At 46.5% G+C, this 6,000-nt stretch overlaps 1 protein-coding gene across 1 annotated transcript in view; it reads left to right on the top strand.

Annotated features, from left to right (window-relative positions):
- The first annotated feature begins 2,137 nt into the window (after nt 1-2,137).
- Nucleotides 2,138-6,000, top strand: part of LOC135884059 (uncharacterized) — a 39,577-nt gene continuing 35,714 nt past the window's right edge. Inside the window, exon 1 of the mRNA XM_065411353.1 lies at nt 2,138-2,214. The gene's annotated coding sequence lies outside the window, so the exon portion shown is untranslated. The remainder of the gene's footprint in view (nt 2,215-6,000) is intronic.

Here is a 6,000-nt window from a genome sequence, read left to right as displayed (position 1 = left end):
CTGGGAAAGGAGGGTTTGTTTCCGCAGGGGTGGGCGGCGCTGGGGGGGGGAGGGGTTGTTTCCGCGGGGCCGGGCGGCGCTGGGGTGGGGGGGGTGTTTCGGGGCGGCTGGTGGGTTTCGGCCCTCAGCTATTTTCTTTTGAGTAATATGGCCCTCGCTGCTTTATGAGTTTTGCAGGCCTGCTCTAGAGGAAGAAGTCCTTGGTGCATAGCAGGTTGCTGCCCCCTACTTCAGCTTCTCCAGAACCTCTTGTTGAAGTTCTGGCTGCACTCCTCCCACACTTTTTTCCTTTTGTTCACTCCACAATGTCCCAAGCAATCCGTGTAAATCTCCTCCTGGCCTTGGCCAAACTGTCTGTGTAAGAGGCTTCATTGCAAGGCTCCCTCTGCCTGAATTCCTTGCATTGGTTGTTCCTGCATCCAGACAGAAATCCACTGTGGAGCACGGGACTCGGAGCAGAGGGCATCATGCAGGGGTCTCTGCTTGGTGTCCTTGCACAGGCAACCTCTGTTATCTGCTTGACCCACCCCATAGACCCAGAGGCAATATGTAACTGTTGGTAGTGGGGGGGCACAATTTAAAGGTGTGGGGCGGGGCATGACTGTACGGGGAGATTTTGGCAAACCAGTAAAGTGCCTGAAACCACTATGGCTTATTGTTAAAAGGCAGCCTAGTCAGCAAGCTGTAAATTGGCCATTCAGCAGTCTCAGCTTGACCAAGGCAGGAGGGGGGAGAGGTTTGAGGTGCCACAGAAAGGGCAGCTTGACTCCGCGTCCTTCCTGATAAGAATTGTGTTGAAGTTGCTGATACATGCATTTTAAAAGAGTAGGCTATGCCCCAGGAATGTCTATTGGGTCTCAAGGCTGCAAACTCTGGAAAAACCCACACCTGGTTAATCAGAAGGAACCTCTTGCTTGACCATTGAAACTGCTTACTTAACAAGGTTTCTTTAAGGGACATGTCATTCTATTACTAGTGTATAAATAAGGGGAAAAAGCTTGAGATAGTTGGACTCATTTGGGGACTCTTTTGGACTCTTTTTGGACTCTCCCTCTGGATACATCCTGCGGTCCCCACCAGCAGATGGAAGATTTGGCCACCGGAAGCCTGCCACTGTGTCACTTGAAAGCCACACTCAGCTTTGGTAATTATCAAGGGTTGGGGGTGTTTTACTAATCTTGTTGCGGACGTGTGTAAGTGCTTGAGACTAAGTAAAGATCAGCTTTAAGTGAAAGCACTCTTGTGTTGTCCTGTTTGTGCCAGCCATCTATCAGTCGGACGGCCGTGTCTCCCCTGATTTATTTCCTGACACCTCCTCGCACAGAGTAAAAGTTACCAAGAGTTTTGGGTTGAAAGAACCCCGGGTAACATGACGACCCCAGGCATTGCCTCTGAATCTAGAACAGAGGTTTTCAAACTGTGGGGCATGCCCCCAAGAGGGGCACAGAGGAATGTTCGGGGGGGGGGGGGAGCGGCAATGCCACGGGGCTTGGGGAGAGAGCGCCACCTCCACCCCCTGACTCAACCAAAAACTGTAACTCCAAGGTGCGGGGGCGGAGGGGCTCAGCTCAGAAAGTTCCCCCCAACCCAGACAGGCTGGTTAGCCCGCTGAGGTGAGTTCAGGGTGGAGGTGGTGCTCCATCCCTGAGCCCCACCATGTGGAACTGACCTGAGCCGCCTGGCATCACTGCTCCTCCCCTCCCCCGCAAAAAACCCAACATTCCTCCAAGCTCCTTGAGGGAGGCGTACCCCAGCTTGAAAACCTCTGAAGCTGTTGCTAAATGGAAGGCATAAAACTGAGGGGAGGGTACATGAACCTCACACACCTTGCCTCTACCCAGAACTACACTTTTGTTTCCTTTGTCCCATTCCACTGACCTCCGTTTCTATCCATAAAGCTTTTAAAAATGAAGTTTAGGGTAATTTGCACATTTGCTAATATGCAAATTAATGTATTGGATACTTTGCTTAAAATGTCACACAATGGCTGGCAGTTAATGCACAAAGGAGTGTTGATGAGTCAGTTTCCTTGAACTGAATGCTCACATATTTTACTTTCCTGTGTTGTTCAAAATAACCAATCAGGCAAACATGACTGTTAGAGAGAGGCGTGACAGGGGGGAAAAGTCACATGGTCAGTCTCCTTTGCAGTTTTCAGATGCTGCTAGTTCCCGATGTAAAGAGATCTGGGTGAGCTCCCACAGGCAACTGCTGGTAAGTGGAACTATCTCTTTGCTTTTCCTTTGTAACATAAAATTCTTACTAGCATTACTGTTCTATTACTTTGTTTATGCTGTTGCAAAACTGTATTGTATAGTTTCTGTAAAATTTATTTTATTTTCAGTCTTCCTAGATTATTTTCACTTTCTAAAATGCAAAATAAATGCTTTAACAATAACACTCTGACTGCACTTTTGAAGACATTATCAAACCATGTGCATTACATGCAGATCTATTGCTCCTCAATAGCTTGGGGAAATTATTTAGATTATAGTCCCAGTACATAATAGATCACCTTGATTTAAGCATAAGCAGAGAAGGAGTCTGCACCACTCAGATGTAAGCCTGAGGGCATTTCACAAATTTTAGGCTTTGTTTGAAGTGTGAATACTGAGCAGACTCAGGGCTGGACAGTATAGGAGAGAAATATATTATAATGGAACTAAAGTTCAATAGTAGAGCTGGTGAAAAAAGGCAATTCTTTTCAGTGAAAATTTTCAAAGGAAACAAAACTGGTTTTACTTTGTTAAAAAACTCTCACAAAATATTTCAATTTTTCTATCAAAAGGATTATTAAAAAATGTGATGCAAACTGAAATGAAACATGTTTGGAATTTGTACCCCCTCCCCCTTTTCTCCTCCAGAGACGGATTAGTTTTTTTTAAACAACTAACAAAATCATCCAAAGCACAGGACTTGGGGTGATTAAATTAAATTAATGGAGATATCCTATCTCCTAGAACTGGAAGGGACCTTGAAAGGTCATCAAGTCCAGCCCCCTGCCTTCACTAGCAGGACCAAGTACTGATTTTGCCCCAGATTCCTAAGTGTTCTCAAGGATTGAACTCACAACCTTAGGTTTAGCAGGCCAATGCTCAAACCACTGAGCTATCCCTCCCCCAGTGATAGTGGACTTCAGCTACCCAAACATCTGTTGGGAAGATAGTACAGTAGAGCACAGATTATCCAACAAGTTCTTGGACTGCATAGGAGATTCTTTTATTTCAGAAGGCGGAGAAAGCAACTAGGGGAGAGGCGGTTCTATATTTGATTTTTGACAAATAGGAAGGAACTGGTTGAGAATTTGAAAGTGGAAGGCAGCTTGGGTGAATGTGATCGAGAAATGATAGAGTTCCTGATTCCAAGGAATAGTAAGAGAGAAAACAGCAGAATAAAGATAATGGATTTCAAGAAGGTAGATTTTAGCAAATTCAGGGAGTTGGTGAGTAAGATCCCATGGGAAGCAAGTCTAAGGCGAAAAACAGTTTGAGAGAGTTGGCAGTTTTTCAGATAGCCATTATTAAGGGCCCAAGAGCAAACTATCCTACTGCATAGGAAAAATAGGAAGTATGGCAAGAGACCACTCTGTATTAACCAGGAGATCTTCAATGATCTGAAAATCAAAAAGGAGTCCTACAAAAAAATGGAAACTAGATCAGATTATGAAGGATGAATATTCAAAAACAAAAACAAAAACAAAAAAACCACAAGCATGTAGGGACAAATTTAGAAAGGCCAAAGCACAAAACAAGATTAAATAAACTAGAGACATAAAGGTAACAGGAAAACATTCTACAAATACATTTGAAGCAAGAAGAATACCAAGGATAGACAATAACAGAAAATGTGGAAATGGCAGAAGAGCTAAATACCTTCTTTGATTCAGTTTTCACCAGAAAGGTTAGCGATCGGACATCTAATATAATGAACATGGAAAATTGTAGAAATTCCAGAGGACTGGAAGATGGCAAATATAGTGCCAATCTATAGATAAAGGAATAAGGACAGCCCGAGGAATTACAGACTAGTCAGCTGAACTTCAGTAGCCAGAAAGATAATGGAGCAAATAATCAAGCAATCAAAAATTGTAAACACTTAGAAGATAATCAGGTGATAAGTAACAGTCAGCATGGAATTGTCAACAACAAATTATGTCAAATGAACCTGCTAGCTTTCTTTGACAGGGTAACAAGCCTTGTGGAAGCAGTAGATGTGGTATATCTTGACTTTAGTAATGCTTTTGATCAGTGGTGGGCAACCTGACAGTTTGTTTATATTTGCAGGGCTGCCCGCAGCTCCCAGTGGCCGTGCGCGGTTCGCCGTTCACGGCCAATGGGAGCTGTGGAAACAGCGGCCAGTACGTCCCTGTGGTCCGCGCTGCTTCCCGCAGCTGCCATTGTCCAGGAACCATAAACCACAGCCACTGAGAGCTACAGGCGGCCGTGCAAATGAAAACAAACTGTCTGGCGGCCCGCCAGTGGATTATCCTGACAGGCTGTGTGCAGACCGCAGGTTGCCCACCAGTGCTTTTGATACTGTCTTGCATGACTTACTCATAAATAAACTAGGGAAATATAGCCTAGTTGGAGCTACTATAAGGTGAGTAAATAACTGGTTGGAGAACCGTTCCCAGAGAGTAGTTATCAGTGGTTCACAGTCAAGCTGGAAGGGCATATTGAGTGGGGTCCCGCAGGGATCAGTCCTGGGTCCAATTCTGTTCAATATCTTCATCAATGATTTAGATAATGGCATAGAGCAAGGGTGGGCAAACTTTTTGGCCTGAGGGCCACATCTGGGTATGGAAATTCTATGGCAGACCATGTATGCTCATGAAATTGGGGTTGGGGTGCAGGAGGGGGTGAGGGCTATGACTGGGGGCGCGGCCAGAAATGAGAAGTTCAGGGTGCAGGAGTGGGCTGTGGGCTGGGGCAGGGTGTTGGGGTAAGGGGGAGTGAGGGCTCCAGCTGGAGGTGCGGGCTCTGGGGTGGAGCTGGGGATGAGGGGTTTGGGGTTCAGGAGGGTGCTCTGGGCTGGGATCAAGGGGTTCGGAGGGAGGGAGGGAGATCAGGGCTGGGGTAGGGGGCTGGGGTGCGGGAGGGGCCCAGGGGTGCAGGCCCCAGGCGGCACTTACCTCAAGCAGCTCCTGGAAACAGCAGCATGTCTGCCCTCTGGCTCCTACGCAGAGGCATGGCCAGGCGGCTCTGCGCACTGCCCCATCCACAGACGCTGCCCCTGCAGCTCCCATTGGTCACAGTTCCCAACCAATGGGATCTCTGAGGGTGGTTCTTGGGGCAGGGGCAGTGTGCAGAGCCCCCTAGCTGCTCCTACGTGCTTCTATGCTGCTGCTTCCGGGGACCATGGCACACACGTGCAGGGAAAGCTCCAGACCCCACTCCCCAGCGGGAGCTCGAGGGCCAGATTAAATTGGCTGGCAGGCCGGATGAGCAACAAAAATGATTGAAGGTCTAGAAAACATGACCTATGAGGGAAGATTGAAAAAATTATGTTTGTTTAGTTTGGAGAAGAGAAGACTGAGGGGGGACATGATAACAGTTTTCAAGTACATCAAAGGTTGTTACGAGGAGGGTAAACAATTGTCTCTTTAACCTTTGAGGATAGGACAAGAAGCTTAAATTTCAGCAAGGGCGGTTTAGGTTGAATATTAGGAAAAAACTTCCTAACCGTCAGGGTTGTTAAACACTGGGGAAAAAATGTGCCTAGGGAGTTTGTGGAATCTGCCACTGGAGGTTTTTAAGATCAGGTTAGACAAACAACTGTCAGGAATTAGTCCTTCCTTGAGTACTGAGGACTGGACTAGATGACCTCTCAAGGTCCCTTCCAGTCCTACACTTGTATGATTTTCTTCAGTGGACAAGAGCAGGGAGGGAAGGGGTAAGAAAGGGGGAAGGGAGAAGAAAAATGGGGAAAAAAATGTTTTGAGTCCCACTCAATCAAAATGATTTTTTAAAATTTCAGTGAGAAATCAGAAAAAATGGAAGG

Source organism: Emys orbicularis, chromosome 9 (assembly GCF_028017835.1).
Source record: "Emys orbicularis isolate rEmyOrb1 chromosome 9, rEmyOrb1.hap1, whole genome shotgun sequence".
Classification (NCBI taxonomy): Eukaryota; Metazoa; Chordata; order Testudines; family Emydidae; genus Emys; species Emys orbicularis.
Note: the sequence above shows the minus strand (reverse complement) of the source record. Positions and strands in the feature narration are given on the sequence as shown.